The sequence below is a fragment of the Callorhinus ursinus genome, unplaced genomic scaffold (assembly GCF_003265705.2).
Source record: "Callorhinus ursinus isolate GAN/ISIS: 27379988/994484 unplaced genomic scaffold, GSC_fseal_2.0 scaffold30, whole genome shotgun sequence".
Taxonomy (NCBI): Eukaryota; Metazoa; Chordata; class Mammalia; order Carnivora; family Otariidae; genus Callorhinus; species Callorhinus ursinus.
In genome coordinates, this window is record NW_027397092.1 from 2,355,904 (window position 1) to 2,373,642 (window position 17,739).

The window sequence follows — 17,739 nt, forward strand, 5'->3', positions numbered from 1 at the left end:
CATGGGACCGAAAAAGACAGGTGTCCCTCCGAGAGTCCTCCTTTAATTCTCCTCCTCTGTTGTGGAAGATTTTACAAAGATGGCTCTTGAGGAGAAATATTAAGAAGAACCGAGGCGGCCCACCTTTAGGGAGAGCGAGGGATAGAGCATCAGTGCCCTTTTTCTCTCATCTGCCGCCCCCGTGTGGGGTTGAGCCTGGTGGTGGAGGCAAGTTGGACATGTTGGGGTATACTGCGTTTTTTAAAATTAAGTTTCCATCTGTTTGTTAAATAGAGATATATATTCCTCTGTCTATAACTGGGGAAGGGTGGATCCACAGAAATGTGAGTAAACAGATAGTTCCGGAAGAAGAGGAACTGTCCCCAGAACAGGAAGGACTGAGCTGCCCCAGGATCATGATAAACAGGCAGAGAGAGAGAAGGCCCAACTGTGTGTTGCAGTACAGTGGATTAACTCTGCGTCCTGGTGGAGAGCTGACTGGACAGTCTCTACTGCCTCTCTCCTGTGAGCTGAAACCTCTGAAGAACGCCATGGATTGTGAGATGTCCCTGAGGCCTCAGAACACAATAACAGCGCAGTCAGCAGGGATATGGGGTTTCCCGTGTTCCAGATGCTCCTGCGAGTGCTTGCCCTGCGTCCACTCATCCAGTCCTCAGGACAGCTCTAAGGGAGGAGCTATGATCAGCCTCATGCTACGGCTGCAGAAAAGGAGACGCAGAAAGTTTAAATAACATGGCTCGAGCCATATGCATAGGAAGCAGCAACTGCAGTGCGGGTAGTCTGAGACCAGAGTCCATGCTAGGAATGACTGAACGTGTAACAGTCAAAAAAGATTGAAACAAGCGGTGAGTCGGGGTAGGAAATGCTGTGACTAAGACTTGAAGGACATCAGATGGGCAGTGCGAAGTTCCCCTGGAGGACTCAGAGGCAGTCAAGAGAAAGAGGCTTTTCCATGTGTCTTAGCAGAGCCACAACCCTTGCAGCTAGATGGGACCTCTACCTAGGGGCAGGTGATCGCTAGTGGGAATGAGGTGGAGGTGGTCCCCTGCTCCCGGGCTGGCTACCTGTGGGTGATAGGGAAGTGCGCCCCCTGCTAGTGGTGGACTTGCGGGCTCAGGGCTGTGCTGGTCCAGTCCAAGTTCGTAGACTCGGTCCAATTGGGGAGCCCAGTCCAGAGGGAGGATGAGCTGCTGGCTAATGGTTGCCATCGGTGGAGAGATACCAAATGGTTCGCGGAATTGCCTTCCAGCCGTCAGTGCCACTGAGGGAGAGGTACCAAATGGTTCACGGAACTGCCTACCGGCCAACAGAGAAGCTCAGTAGACCCATACCCATAGATGCTGAGCTACAGAACGCTGTCTCCAGCATGACCCTAGGAAGGAGTGACCTTCTCCTCACAATGAAGGCAGCGTGGGCTTGGAGAGGGCTGACTTGCCCCCAGCTATGCAGCTGGCAAACGCCAGAGGCAGAATGAGTGGACCACGGCTGTGCACTTGATCCCATTGGTTTAACTTCGGGTGCCACGCTGAGACTCTGGCTATTCCTCTTTGTGCCGAATTATACAGCCTCTTCTCTAATTAAGCTTGGGTGCATTTGAATGCCCACACCTCACCTAAAAGTTATTTTATGATTCCCATGGAACTCTAATGAACATAGGTGTGATTGCAATCATCAGGGCTTTGAGGAGGGTGGCAAAAATGACTAATTTCTCACCTTTAAAATCTACAAATGGCAGAGGTGGTGCTTCAGGACCGAGTGAAGTCACAGGTGCAAAAGAATCAGGGCTGTTGGCTTACAGCCAGTGAACTGCTTCATGCTCTCCACAAACCAGAAGGTTCTTCAACCCCTTAGACGAGACATGGAGGTCATATCAGTCTTAGCTCCTATGATGCCCTGTCCTTGGGAGACTTTGGAGGAACAGAGAAGGGTTTTGGGGATCCTTGGGACACAACAAAATATGAGCTACATGCTACTAAACACTTTCTACCTGCTAAGTACTTGACATCAACTTTCTCACTAAAGTAGTGCACCAGCCTCATGAAGTGAGGACTGTTTCTAAACCCATTTTGCAGATGAGGAGATTAAAACCTTAGTAGATGAAGTCACTTGTCCAAGTGTTGTGGCCCCAGAACCTAAGCCTAACCAGTAGGAATATTCTTTCTCCCAGTCTGATGACATTAGCTTACACACAGCTGTTGCAATGGGTTGAGTGTGTGGTCCAAAAGGAAACCGGGTTCTGCCCTATTTTTCAGGCCCCTGACCCCTTGGCCTGGGAGGCCGTGGGAGTCCTGAAGAGGGAGCTCACCCAGCTCTAAGAGGAAGGAAGCACCTCATCATTTCCCCACATGAAGCCTCCCACTTCCTCACCTCTAAATGGATTTGGAAGAACCTCTGGGGATCGGCCTGGGTTGAAGGGTCTGAGGGACACAAAGCCTACATCATCTCAGGTCTGGTCAGAGCGTCCAGATATATCTTTAAAAGCCAAATCTGAGTGATGGACTGGAACGTTCAAGGTCTTTCTATATCAAGAAAAGGAGTTTGTAAGCTACAACTAGGACTAGATATGCAGGATGATTATCCCAGGTGACGTTTCCCTCAGAGGGCAAAATTATAATACAAAGCATGGGATTCGGTCAAAGGTACCTCCCTCCATGACTGGCCTCGAGTTTGGGGCTCAAATTAAGACAAATAGCCTCAAAATTTCCTCTCCAAATGGTGGTGCAGGTTTTGGAAGTGAGACTATCTTTGGAGATAGGTCATTTTTGATACTGATAGAGCATGCTTTCTCAAGGTGATTCCTTGGCCGGCCAGGCTGAGACTTGAACCCATGTCTCTAAACCAAACAAGTCCCAATCCCTGGACTTGTTTATGACCAATTGCTCACCCATGCCTTTGAGTGCTTGAGGCTTTTGTACAGGTCAGGAGCATCTGGAAAAATCCTTCCTCATGATCCCTCTTCTCAGAAGAAAACGGGATATTCAGGCTGTTATAATACAGTCTTAAAGAAGAACGTTTAGGAACTCATGGGCGGGCATTTAAACATCCAATTCCCTGCTTCCATGAGAACAAAATAGAAACTTGTTGCAAGCCTATCCAAAATATTGGAGAACTAGAGTTTAATGAGCAAAACAAACATTTTCACGTGACTCAAGATCCTGCGGTATCTCAAGGTCATTGTCCTAGAGAGCTCTATGTGAAGCTTCTAAGAAATCACCTAGCCTGACATTTTTTAATGGATTTTTTTTGGCCATTTGACCTTTTATGTTTATAGAAGTGATGGTTAAATATCTAATTAATTGAGAAGTTATGGTTGGTTGAATCCTATTTAGCTGAGATCTTTGTATGCTATGCAATCTGCTCTACCAAACAGGCTGTAAAGAATATTTAGTGCAGAGAAATTTCTTGATATTTGAATACTACTGTGCATTCTTCCTCATGTGGAGCACGCTCACTGTAAATCCAACAGGAAAAAGATAAAACACCTGAGTGACTGACACCCAGTTTAGCATCTCCCCAATTGTCTTGTAGTCTCTCATCTTGTGTCATGGTTTACAAGGCTCAAGGGATCAGGTAGAACAGGGTTTTGGCCTCTTCTCAGGCCATATTTGCTCTGGTGGCCATGCTGCTGGCCCCCCCACTCCCCAGAGGGAGACATGAGAGCTGCCTGCTAGCCTGCTGTGACATTGGTGTTTCAAGTCTACACATGGACAGCCCTTCTGGTAGGAGAGCTCCGGAGCCCATCTTTCTCCCTCTGAGGCAGTCAGGTTACTCAAGAATCTGTATAAATAGCAGCACCTTTGCCTGCCTTGGATCATCCTCTCTGGGTCCAGTGATTGCCTCGTAAATCAGAGTTTTTGTCCTCCTTCCTTTAATCAAATAGAACAGCAACAATTAAATGTGTTCTTAGTATAATCACCCTTTCCTTTCTGGGCCCTGGGATAGCAAGTCTCCCCAAGTTGTCTGGTGTGTGTGTGTGTGTGTGTGTGTGTGTGTGTGTGTGTGTGTGTGCGTTTTCCCCAGGCTTATTTTCAGGGAAGGGATAGAGCCTTCTTGAAGCTAGACAAAGGAAAAGAATTGATGTTTAGGTCTATGGGCAACAAAGAGGAAGTCTAGAAACCTAGGACAGATTCAAGGGGGCTCCAGCAGGGTCGTCCCCCAAGTACTGCACTATCAAGACGAATTACCTACATTCAAGTGCCCCTTGGGATCAAGGGATAGCAAGTGTCCCTCTAGCTCACTCCTGGCCATCAGCGGCTCCTTGTGCCTGTCCATTGCCACAGCTCCACCCTTAATTTTGGCTGCTTCAGTTCTAAATTTACTTCATGACTCTTCAGAAGTAATTTCTCCCACAAGTGGGAAATTCTTCTCTTATCCGTGGCTCCTGTTCAAGAGAGAGAAAGAAAGAGACAGAGAAAGAGGGAGTGTAATAGGTTCAGTTCTTTCTCTTCCTTTTATTGAGTTATTTTCTTGGACACCCTATGGTTCATCAGCCATTGGAAAGGCATCAGATGGTTCTTTTTGTGGGTTAGGCCTCCAACCCCTGACCCAGTGATCTGTGCAGGAGGGATATGGGTGGGGAAGAATGGTTCAAAGGGAGGCCCCACCTAAGCTGCAAGGGTTTTACAATGCAGCTCAGTTTCCCTTTGAAGAGAGTACCCAACAAGATAACCAGCATTTGAGGGGCTTTTTAGAGGAGCCGTAATCTATCCATCAACTATTGCTTCCATGGAACACCTGGTTCCACAGGAGACCTGAAAAAGCTGGGAGAAAGTGAGAAATGTGTCTTCTGCTCTAACCGTCCAATGCACATTTTTTCAATTTGAGGACAAAGCCCGTGGGCGATCAGGCTATTTCAGACTGGCTCCTGCCCTTTCCGACAGCAATGCCTACAGAGCTGCTATTGTTTCCCTTAGGTGACAAATGCCATGAGCCTGGGCCAGCCAAGCCATGCTGGAGCCCAGCTGCTTCCGCACCACCACATGAGAAGGGTGCTTTGTTTTAATTGTCACATTTGTTGTTTGGAAGGATGCTCCTCAAGCACAGAATTTTCTGGGTGACCTTTCCGTAAGAATTGCATGCAAATGTCCCAGTGGAAGGTCGTGATTGGTCTGGAAAGGTTATCTCCATTCGTCTAGATGACCGTCTTCACAAAAGAAGAAAGTTCAGGTAAGGAACCCAGGGCTGGGGAGCAGGCGGGGGAAAAGGTCATCTGATCTACCCCGCTCTGTCTGCCGAGCCCCACCTGCAGGTGCCTGCGTCCGTTTGCTCCTGGCCTGCCACGGTTTGCCTCAGCCTAGAATAACCCCGCTGGCTGGGGCACTGTCCCGAAGCTTCCCCCCAGATTGCCCGTTTCCTGGGAACAGGCTCCTTTTGAGCAGATGTAATGCATCCTCCAGTTGCCCTGAGATAAGCCCTGTAGAGAACTCTCTCCTCTGAACAACTGAGGCTCTCTCGATAGATTCTGGAAGGGTTGGTTGAGGGGATGATTTACTAATTGTTCGCTCTCCAAAAACACTATTTGAACAACTGCCCTTTCTGAACCAGAACCAAACCAAACCAAACCCCAGAATCTCTCTGGAAACTTGGCTGAGATGAATATGTTTCTTATTACAATAGAGTGATCTGATAACCCCTTCTTCCCCATCTCAGGCTGGCAATGGGAGAGGGATGGATTTTCAGTGAGACACACTCAGATTGATGCTACCAAGGAAACAGGCCTCTGTCTTGATTTATGGGGCGGGGGGGGGGGGGGGGGATTTCTTGCCCCTCTGCCCAGTCACTCTCGCTGAAATCAGACTGTTTCTTTTCCTTCTGAGGCGGCATAATTAACCCGGGAAGTCACTCAGGGCAGGGGTGGGAGAGGGGGGAGGCAGGGAGCATGAAGCCTTGGACAGCGCTGTGCATGAGGGAGAGCAGAGAAGGTTCCAGAGGCGTGAGGGGATTGACGTGGCGGGGTGCGAGGGTCTGATGAATCATGTCAGCTGTGGACTGGGGATTCACAACAGCTGCACATGCAAGCCGGGGCGCAGTCCTTGGGGAAGCAGGGGGTGGGGACGTGCGGGCCGGCCTGCCCCGACCTGCCTCCATTAGCTGTAATTATGTTGTGCTTCTGCTTGGGGGCAGCAAGGGCCATCCAGGCCGGATGGCTGCTGGTACTACCAGAGCCCTGCATTTTGAGCCCGTGGTCAGTCAGCTGTAAAAATGGGCCACAGTTGGCAACAACTGTGGATGCAACAACAGAAGGAGTCGGAGGCCTGAAGCAATTTTTCTTTGAAATCAACTTCTAAATTGCAGGGAGTCCAAGTAAATTGACACATTTAGTAGCTCGAGCTCCTTTCCCGTTCCCGCTTCATTGCCTCGGCTGGCCGCTCCTCCCTGGAGCCTTTCTGGGCCTGGGGGCTGGGAGTGGGCTCTGCTCTAGTTTGAGGGGGAAGGGGGGTGGTTTCTCTGGGCGCACATTTTCATTACTGACACTAACGAGTGCCGAGTGCATTTCAACTTACCAACTGAAAACCCTTTTTGCACAAAAGAGACCTGTAATCTGCCAGGGCGGGGGGCCGGGGGTGGGGGATCCCATAAAATAAAAAGCAAAGAAGTAGCAAGTGCACATTGCACGATAAATACGAGTTACCCCACCATGTAGGCTCTCGGTCCATCCGGCCTCCCAGGTAGAGAAAGCCACTTTCTTAGGTGGCAGAATTCTCTTACAATTTAGCTAGTTTGAATCCCGGAGTGTTTCCTGCCCTCATGGGAGCTGAAATCACATGACAGAAGCCGGCCCTCAGGAGTCAACCGATCGATAGGCTGCTTAGTATCTACAGCAAGGTCTTCTTCGCTTTGCCTAGAACTGCGGGCCCGGCCCCGGGCAGCCTTGAAGCCATGGGGGAGGAAGGTGGCATTGACCGTGGACCGTCTCTGTGCATCTGAAGGATGGAGCTGCCGGCACAGGCAGGAATGTAGATCCCCGTTTGGCCACTTAGTGGCTGGGCACAGGACTTTATCTCCTGCGACTCAGGCTCCTGGTCCCTCAGTGGGGATCATAGTAACTAATGAGGCTTAGTTGGGATGAGGCGCCGAGGTACCAGCACCAGCATACTGTACCTGCCCAGAGTGAGTGTCTGCTACTTTTCATCCTCACGGAAGAGCATCAGGCTCACATTTTCACTTCCCAAACTGGGGGAGCTCAGGCAGAGGGGGGTCACGTCCTATAGCATCATCCTCGATGTGAGCCACAACTTTCTGCCTCCCATCCCAGACGCACAGTCCTCTAGCTGGCTGGGTTGGGGCCTTTTGCACCCTGACTTCTGCTCCTTTGCCGCTGTCCTCCCCCTCCCTCCCCTCTCCGCCTGTCCTCACGTGCTGGTGGAGGTCCCACTCCTCTGCGGAGCCTCCCCCAAGTCCCCCAGAAGGATTCCTAGAACATCATTAGCACCACTTGTCTCTTAGCCAGTGTAACACGGTGACACTAATTAGCTGCTGCTGAATCCACAGCGCCTCTTAAGCCAGGGGGCACGAGGGGCTTTCTCTGGGTCTTTACATTTTCCTCACTACCCAGCCCAGGGCCGGGCTCAAAATAGGTGCTCAGTCAACGGAGGCTAATGCACAGAGCGCTGTAAAAATACAGAGTGGCCTGAAAACTGGCCAGAAGACCAGAGGTCATCGGGATTGTGTCTGGAATGGACTGAGCACCTTCTAGGCCCAAGAATGGGGCAGTGGACAAAACACACAGAGAACGAGAATGCACGCACGGCGCTGGGACCGGCAGTTCTTCCACTGGTGGGAGTGAGGGACGCGGAGGGGAAAGGTCACCATGCTCTTGACAGGTATCAGGGTGGTTTGTACTCGAGCTGCATTGGCGCTACAGTCCCCTGAATGCCCTGTCCTGTATGGTTCCAGGTGAGCCCTGGCCTCATGAGGCCAAAATTGGGAAGCGCAAGGTAGAGCAAGAACCGGAGTTCTCAAGCTCCGAATGTGGTGCGGGGCGACCAGCTACCAAATGGGCTTGTGCACACTGCCGCTGGCGCCGCCGGCTAACCCGGGGGGTGCGGGGCAGCCCCTGGCTCTGGGAGTCTTCTAGCTCCCACCAGACCTCCTGCAACTTCTCCAGGTCCAGCTCTGCAGCGCGGGGAGCCAGCCTGTGCTGCAGGTCACCCGCGGCATCAAGGTGACAAAGGCAAAGCGGGTTCCACTCCCCCTGCAGGTTCCGGTTGTCCTGTGAGCCTCGGCTCCCCTCCGCGATTCTAGTTTGTTCTTGCTGTCGCCCACATCCCGCTTCTCAACTGATGACCTGGCTGACCTCTAGTCATGCACCCCCAGTCCAGTCCAGCATAGATCTAGCCCCTGCACATGCTACAGATCCTTCCTTGGGAGATCAACCACAACGGTTCTGCCTCTCTGATTCAACGCCGCCTGATCCCAGGGGCAGAGCAGATCACATTTGCAGACCCTCCTACCGACAGGTACAGGGCTGGCCATGCCTTGTTGCCTAAGGGGTTTCACGTGCACTGAGTCAGCATGGACCCTGAAAATCTCCATCACAGAGGTGAGGGACTGGGGTGCCCAGCGCTCCCTGTCTCCCCTGGGCCGTTCAGGTCGGGGCTGGGGTTGATGCAGAAGTGGTGGGACTTACTCATGCGCGTGACCAGCGCTGGAGGAACAACCTGATCATCAAGGAATGGGTGTGAGAAAGATCCCAAAGGTGCTCCAGGTGGCCATGACTGGCAGGGAGAGGTGCACTGCTTTCCTTTTGGTCCAGCAGATGGTTGCCTGGCTTCCGTGAGAGATGCCTGGGAATCCCATTTCCCAGATTCAGGGGATGCATTTGCTTTCAAAGCAGCAGCAACGACAGCTGGACCTGGTCCTCGAACAAGGATGCGCGGGTGCCTGCTGGGGCCACAAGGATTTTCATAGGAGTTGGCCCTTGGCATGCAGCATTGGAGGGCGCTTTCGCGCGGGGCCAAACATGGTGCCCCAGAGCAGCAAGGCTGCGGGGATCCCAGGCAGGTCGGGATGAGGAAAGACATCCAAAATGGATGTAAAATATGCAACAACATATATATTCACATGAGGAGAACACAGGGACGTGGAGAAAGGAAAGAAATGGAAACCGTAAACCTCCCAAGACGCTGGGTTCTAGAGTGATAAAATGAAACCCTATGTCTGTCATCAGAGTGCCATAATTTTATCATCCTTCCCACGCAGTGCTGTGCTATTTTGGGTCCTGGTTTGTTGGTTTTGTTTTTGTTTTGTTTTGTTTTTTCCCCTCTCTCACCTCTGTGTGCCCAAGATGTCTGACAAACAAACGTGTAAGAAAATGCTTTATGTTCCCCAGCACGGATGGAGAATTTATTACAGGAAACGCCTCTCCGAGCTGCCTCCCCGGGGTCATCATGCTCTGCCCTGTAAAAAGATCTCATCTGAGAGCATAAGCCTAATTAATTTGCCCATGATGGTCTTGTGCCCGGGGAACCGAAACCCTGTTGCTTTTCACTCGGAGGATTCTTTCTCTAAGCCACAGATCCAAGCCAAATGGAAAAAACCTGCCAGCCTCCCTTCTTGCAAAGACAATGTGCCTCCCCTCCCCCGACACAGTGTCCACGCTTTCTCTGTCCTGCTTTGTCTAATTTCCTTTGTAAAAGGGGGGGGGGAAGAACAAAAAAGGCAAAACAAAACAAAAGAAAGAAACTTGGAACTCTTTTGAGGACAAGGAAGGAGAAGCCAGAGGAAGTTGGAAGCATTTGATGTTATGGGATTACGATCTGTTCACCTAAGTGAGTTACTGAATCAAATGAACAATCCAGAGCCTGTAGAAGCCACCGGTCAGCCTTAACCGTGCCACGCCTTCCCTCTTGGCCTTTCCAGCCAGGCCTCCTCTGCTTCGGGACATCTGCAACCCTCTACCTGGGCACCTCTTCCCGCCTTGGATGATGCAGGAGCTGCAGGCTGCGCCCCGCAGGCTCTGGGAGGGGTCTCCCCACTGCACCTGCGTTGTCTGGGCAAGTAAGCGAGGGGCCAGCCCACCTTGGGGGACATCAGTCTGCCTGGAGCCCTGAGGCGGGGACACCCCTGCACAGAGCCCACTGGAGACTAGGTTGTTCTGGCAATGGTATTTGCAGCCACAGGCCCGGCCATGAAACTTAAGGAGAAAGAAGCTGCCATCCATCTCCAGTAGGGAGGGCCCGGGACAGGGCAGTAGGCTGGTCACCAGCCAGCCCGAACAGCCATCTGCTGCGATCAAATCATTTCTCCTTGGAACATGGTGACACTTCACCGTAAGAAGGGAACTGAGCCATTTTGGGACATCGGCTTGGGCCCATTCCAGCTCTAGTAATAAAAAGTTCTGTTTCCCCGGGAGGGTTTATGCAGTGAGAGCAAAAGGGCTACGGCCAGGCGCCCCCAACCCTCTCATTTGTCCTCCAGTCCCCAGGCAGATGCTCTCATATCCTGCCATTTATATGCTTCTCTGTGAGGGAGTCAGACCTAAATGAGCCCCACAGTCTGCTCGGAAGATTTATTTTGCAATATAAAATGCATGACCTCCTCTCCCTAAACCACCTTCAATCCTGCCTCACGTGATTCCCCTTGAACTCTTTACCTGGACGTTTACCATTCCTGGGCAAGCTCTGTGTTTTCTCTGTGTCTTCTAAGACCACAGCATGTCTACACGGAGATCTCCTCCAACATTTCAGTTCCCCAAACGCATCCATTCTTAAGTTTGGGCACAAATGCTACATCCTCCTTGAAGCCTTGGCTGAGACCCCAGTGCTCCTGCCCCCTCCAAGAGGGGATCTTCTTTTTTAGATTTCCCTAGAATTCCCCTATTTGTGGTAGCCTATTTTAGGGGTCCCATTCATTTCTGCACCATTTAGTGGTTTCTAGCTACATGGTACATTATTAAGTACATGGATTCTGGAGGCAGATTTTCTGGGTGCAAACCTGAGCTTAGGTATTTACTGTGTGACCTTGGGCAAATGGTTTAACCTGTCTGTGCATTAGTTTCTCCATTTGTGAGAGGGGGATAATAACTACCACGTATGACTGTTGTACAAATTAAATGAGCAAATTTATGTTGTGTGAAACTATTACTAGCAATGCTCAGGAAAGGTGGTTGTGTTTATTACCATTATTGTTATTATTATTATTATTATTATTATTGTGGCAGGGGTCCATCCTGTCTATCTACCACATAGCGTTTTGCATATTGATGCATGTTTATTTATAAATAAGTAGATGGCCAATGGATCCATAAGACTTCCATTCCTTACAAGTTGATCCCATTTTCCTCCATTAGTTTTGAGTTACATGGGACTTGATCAAACTGATTTGGACTTTACATGGTATTATGAACACACTTTGTAAATATAATGTATGAGATGATCATTCTTTCTACCTCAGCATGCCATCTCATGCTGCCACTGCCCAGAGGCAATATCGAGATGCTCTTGATGGCATTGTGTGGAGGTGACATAAAGCCACTCCTGGCCCTCTACGCATCCAGAGTTCAAATCAAGCCTTCTAACAATAGGTGAATAATAAACAAATCAGGGCACCTGGGTGGCTCCATTGGTTAAGCATCAGACTCTTGATTTTGTCTCAGGTCATAATCTCAGGGTCATGCGATCAAGAGAGCCCTATATCGGGCTCCGTGCTCAGCACAGAGTCTGCTTGAGATTCTCTTTCCCTCTCCCTCGGCTTCTCTCCTAGTTCATGCATGCACACTCTCTGTCTAAGTAATAAAATCTTAAAAATGAACAAATGACTGCTGGCCTCAGTCTATCTGGAAATGCCTGGCATCTCACAATATGACTTGGCCCACCATACAGACACCAGCCCAGTAAGGCCAGATGTGAGTTCTAGAAGTAGAAGTTAGTGATGCAGACACACCCCAGCTCTAGGAAGGGCCTTGGAGAAGCCATGGGATTGTTGTCGTAGACCTGGTGTGAACCCTCTCATTTGGGAGGTGTCTCCACACAAGTGTTGCTGTCCATAGTCTTGTCCTGAGGATCATTTGTAAAAGGCCCTGATGGTTTCGGCTAAACCTGGGTTCTGCTGGTTCTTGTCCTGCCTCTCTTTGGAATTCTAGAGCAGGTGAGAGAAAATATGGGGATGGGAAAGAATGGGGGGAAAGGAGAAAAAGAATGAGAGAGAGACTAGGAGGGAGAGACAGAATATGAATGAATTACCAGGGAGAAGAAGGAGAGACTTCAATGTTGACATCTTTTTCCACTGTTGTTACCATGAATGAAACAATGCAACCTGTCTACAATATCGATCCCCCGAGGGAGAGTGAGGACTGCTGCACCCGGGGAAGACCAGGCACACTGTGCGGGCCAGTCTGCGGGGACAGAGAAGGTGCACCAGCCCAGTGGCCGTGCACCATGGAAGTATCCTGGCCGCCCAGCGAGATGGAAGCATTCACAGTTCTTCTTGTCTTTCCTGATGAAAAATTTGCAATTTTTACAATGTGGCAGAGCAAATGGAACTGTGACTTATGATTCACAATTTATGTCGTTTGCCACTTCTATCATGTTCCTCGCTGGCTTGGAGCTTTATTGCGCTCAGTTTCATGGAGAGAAGCTGCAGAGGCAAGGGGAAGCACGGGGCCCACTCCATCCTTGAAGTCATGTTTACAGCAGATGTTGCTTTATTTATTTAAATTCATTCACTGGACCAAAAAAGTCTTGGAGGAGCAGAGTGGGAGTCCCGAGTTGCTTACAGATCTAGGCGGGAAAGACCAGGTAGGCTCAGGGATCTGATGGGAACAGGAAGGAGAGGAGGTCTTGAATAAATTATCAGAGTCAAAATCCTGCCCAGCGAGAGCTCAGATGTGATTGTAATGCGGTGTAAATTTCTGCAGTTTGTGATGTATTCGATCTCCGTTAACAAGCACCAGAAAACACGAATCAAACCCCATGCAGGGATGACTGTCTCCAGGAGGGGAATCCAAATAGAACAAAGAGCAGTGGCCAGCCACCCCGGGGGGCTTCATTTAGTCCCTCTCAAGCTGCTAAATACAGCAGATTTCTGTTGAAAGCAAATATGATTACGATGGTTTAAATAATTCAAAGGCCAAATAAAAATCTTTGCAGAGTTGGTTGAGGTGTAAAGCACAAATGTCTCACGAGCAATTAATTTCAGTCCAGATCAAAGTGGTAAATCAGGCTGCAGGGAAGGCTCTGCACCTGCCTTGCGGCGGGGTGGAGGGGTGGGGGGCGGTGTGCGCACGCGCACCTTCCCGGGGTTTCTGGGGAAGGCGAGGCTGCTGCCACGTGTCTTCCCTCCCTGCGCAGGACGGTGGAAAGGGACTTGTGTTAGGAGCCGAGTTGTGTGGCAGCCATTCTGAATGTTCCATGCAGAACGAACCTCCCTGGCCAGGCCCTTTGCTCCCAGGCGAGAAAAGTCACGGTTGGGGTGGACTTACCTTGTACTGGGAGCTGTCCTCCCACAAGCTGCAGGCCCTAGATTAGGAGTTGGGGGGGCGGGGAGCATGTCAAATCCCTCACCGCAGCCTGAGGTCATCCCAAATGATATTCCCTCTGTAGGCCCCAAATCTCATCACACAGGCAGGGGCCCCTTCTTTGCCTGAGTACTATCACCAGGGACCCATTCTTTGCTTTGCTGAGGCACACAGCACAGCCCAGAGGAGACCCCAGTACCCCCATGACCACCTTGCCCCTCGCCCAGCTACAATTAACCTAATAATCCTCAGGCAGGGTCAGACAGCCATTTAAAGAGTAGCCAACCTGTTTCTTTTTCTTTTTTTTTTCTTTTTTTAAAGATTTTATTTATTTGAGAGATAGAGTGTGAGAGAGAGAGAGCCCAAGAGGGGGTAGGGTCAGAGGGAGAAGCAGACTCCCTGCTGAGCAGGGAGCCCGATGTGGGACTCGATCCAGGGACTCCAGGATCATGACCTGAGCCGAAGGCAGTCGCTTAACCAACTGAGCCACCCAGGCGCCCTGTTTCTTTCTTTCTTTTTTTTAAGATTGTATTTATTTATTTGACAGAGAGAAAGAGAGACAGCAAGAGAGGGAACACAAGCAGGGGGTTGGGAGAGAGAGAAGCAGGCTTCCCGGCGAGCAGGGAGCCCCATGCCGGGCCTCATGACCCGAGCGGAAGGCAGATGCTTAACGACTGAGCCACCCAGGCACCCCGCCAACCTGTTTCTTACTCATTAGATGACAGACAGAGTTAGTGCAACATGGAGGGGCATCTGGCCAGATCTCCCTGCCATTTTAAAGGAATTTACCCTTGGACCTAGCAACCCCACTTCCAGGCGCCCATGATACACAGATTTACCTGTGGGTGTAGTCGATGTATGCAAAAGGCTTTTCACTGCGATATTACGGTAGCCAAAGGTGAGAATCAACCCAACTATATATTAATAGGGCACAGATTACACAAATAATGGTACAACTGCACAATGGAATACCATGCCACTATAAAAAAATAAGGTAAAACTGCATGAATTGATGCGGAAAGATCCCTAGGATATACTGTCAAGAGAAAAAAGGTGCAGAGCAGGTATATGTCATATACTGCTTTCTACAGCAGTGTTTCTCAAAGTTTTCTTCATTATCATCCCCCCAAGAAACCTTTAAAGACGTTTTTCCCCTGAATGCCACCCCCATGAAATTTTAATAGCATGTGTATCTGTTTCTATGCTGCGTGTCTAATGTATATTTGTGATTTATCCATAAGAAGGGGAAGAATTTTTCGCTTCCCAGAATCCATTTTCACCCCCTTGGGGGTGGTATCACCCCCATTGAGAATGCCTATTCAATAAGAAAGTGAGAAAATAAGTATATTGTGTAACACCCTGGAAGGCTACATAAGAAACTAGTAAAAAGTTGCCTACGAGGAAGGGAAGGAATGGGGACCTGTGGGCAGAGGTGTGATCAAGGTTTCCCATTGCAGCGGCACGTGGCTGGTTCTATTGGTAGAGCGCGCGACTCTTGGTCTTGCGGTTGTGAGTTCGAGCCCCAGCTTCGGTGGAGATAACAAAATTAATGTAAGAAGATTTCCCCCGTGTATTCCCTTTTCTATTATTTTTGTTTCTGGGCTATGCAAATATAGTGCCCATTGAAAACAATGCAATCAAAAGACATATAACTTCATCTTTTTTCTGAAGTAAAACAAAAAACCCCGAGGACATGTGAGGAGCAGTCAAACAAAATAAACAAGCAAGCAAACCCTGCAGGCTGTTGACACTCTTCCCTAAACCAAGCAGGGGGACTTGCTGGGACTAGAGGCCACCCTTCCTGCAATACTGCACCACCTGGGGGGGCCCTCTGCTCCTCAACAAGAGTCTTTTGTCCTTCCCGGTTTATTTTTTGGCAAGAGGAAACCGAGAGTATACTCTGCACCCTTATCAAGGCTGTTTGGGCTCGGGCTCATTTTTGAAGATTGCAGCTTCTACTTGAAAAGCATCAGGCTGTTTCCAAGCCCAGGGAAAGGCTCGCCAGGCTCTCCCAGACAATGGGAAATGCAGGAGGAAATCACCCGTGCCCTCTCTCCCTCCATGGCACGCACAGGCCGTCTCTGGGAGGGAACAGGATGGGGCAACGGAGCCCTGGTGGGGAGAGGTACAAGGGCAGAGATCCTGAGCCCAGGAGATTCCTGATCAACCAAAGCGGGAGGGAGGGGTCAGCTTCCTCCAGCAGAGTGTGTTTCCTCCTCCCACAGGGAGCCCTCCCAGAGGAGGAAGGGCCATGCTTAAGGTTGATTAGTGGACCAGAAATTCCATCGTGGGATTAACAAAACAAAACAAAGCAAAACATCGGGCTCCCACTTCAATGTATCAGCAACTTTAATGTGACTGTGTAATGAGGCGAGATGATAAATAAGATATGCATGATTGTGCCCTCTCCTTCGCTTAAAAATATCAAGTGCTGCAGTGCCTATTTGGCATGAATGGTCTGCCTTTGAATGAGTTTTGTTTTTTCAATGCTCCAAAAAGTGACCTAGGGAGGAGGGAGTTAGTACATTGGGGTCAAGTCCTGGTTGTGCCCCAAAGCCTCAGCGTCCCCATCTGTAGATTGGGTTTAATAATAGCTACCGTGTCCACAAGATGATGCTGTTGTAATGTTGTAAAGGGTGAATGACTTGATCTAAGAAATGTTTCCTAAAAGTAGGATACTTTCACCGTTGACATTGTTACTTCTACAAGACGGAGGGAGGGCGTCTTGCTTTTCAGACCTCAGGAGAGGACACTCAACCAGCTTGAACGGAATTGAAATGTCTCTGCGTCCTTTGAGGGAGATTCTTAGAACACACATTCCCCTTCTTTACTGTGGATTCACTTCTCAACTTCTTCAGAAGGTGGAAGCCACTTGTGAGGGTGTGGTTTGGCTCTCCAGGCTGTGTGTACAAAATGGCCACCTCGAGGCTGGATTTTAGGCCCTTTTGCCACTATTTCCCTTTGAGGCCTCAGGTTTGTCCCTGAACTTGAGTTTTCCCCTTCTTTCCATCTCTAGGTGACGCTCTTTGAAATACACACCGGGAAACACTGCGTGTCAGGAAGCCGAGCCAAATTTCCTTCTTCTCGGCCTCGTGAAGGCTGGCCTCTGGGCTGTAAGCGCCTGGCTCCTCAGCAGCGTTCTCTGTCATGGTGAGTTCTCGAGACCCCGTCCATCCTACTAACCTGGGTTCCTACGGAAGAATCTGAGTTTACATTTTTAAAACGATGTATTTATTATTTAAGATCTTTATTAACACACGCTTGCTGTTTGTTGATCTTTTTGAAAAATCAAATCGTATACTTGCATTACAAATTAAAAATGAGATTCTTAGAAATCTCAGTTTGACCAGATACAAAACGTTTAAAAACCTCTAAAGGTGTATTGAGAAAAATCAGGCTTTAAAGAAACAAAACAGGGGTGCCTGGGTGGCTCAGCTGGTTACCTTTGGCTCAGGTTATGATTCCAGGGTCCTGGGATTGAGCCCTGCATCAGGCTCCCTGCTCAGCGGGCAGCCTGCTTCTCCCTCTCCCTCTGCCCCTCCTCTTGTTTGTGCTCTCTCTCTCTGTGTGTGTCAACTAAATGGATAAAATATTTTTTAAAAAATCTTTAAAAAATAAAAAAACAAAACAAAACAACCAAAAAAAAAAAAAACCCCATGTTTGTCATTCCCAATAAGAGACATCATTAGGTAAAAATAATAGAAACCCCATCCTGCCCAGATAATGCAGGTAGTTCTGGTTATCTGGTCAGTGGGCAAAAAGGCAGCGCTGAAGGTCTTCAGCTCCACTCTTTTGTTCATTTTTTGTTGCTGGAATTTTATATTCGTTCTTGGTGGATGCCTAAACCAGGTGGTGGGAGAGATGGTAAACTGGCATTTCCTCAGCCCACCCTGCTCAGCCTGGGAGCCACGTCTCAGCCCGTGGTCGGCTGCTTTTGTCCCTGTGCCATCTAGCAGTTTCGGGTTTTCTGGGCATCTGTGTGGGGAACTGAAGTCGTGTGGGTACCGACCTTGAGGTGGCTGCTGACCTTGGGTCTCATCTCCTTGCCTTCTTCACTGCTGTCCTCTCTAGGCTGTCTTTGGTGAGGCGAGCCCCCTGCGGAATCGTGGTCGGGAACCCCGATGCATGTTCCGTCTCCTAAGGACCTACCTTGCTCTCCTGCACCCTGCTTGCCGGCCCCGCACCACCCTTCTCCCCTTCTCCCCTCACAGGAGGGTTGGAAAGCTGTGGTCCATGCTCACAGGCTCCCACAGGCAGGAAGTTGGGAGACCGTGGGGACCTAT

The 17,739-nt window shown here is 49.7% G+C and overlaps 1 long non-coding RNA gene across 1 annotated transcript in view; it reads left to right on the forward strand.

Annotated features, from left to right (window-relative positions):
• The window catches only part of LOC112815113 (uncharacterized), a 45,118-nt gene that overhangs the window by 7,479 nt on the left and 19,900 nt on the right, over window positions 1–17,739 (forward strand). Inside the window, exons 2-3 of the long non-coding RNA XR_012374180.1 lie at window positions 5,026–5,166; window positions 16,473–16,606. This is a non-coding gene — a long non-coding RNA (uncharacterized lncRNA). The remainder of the gene's footprint in view (window positions 1–5,025; window positions 5,167–16,472; window positions 16,607–17,739) is intronic.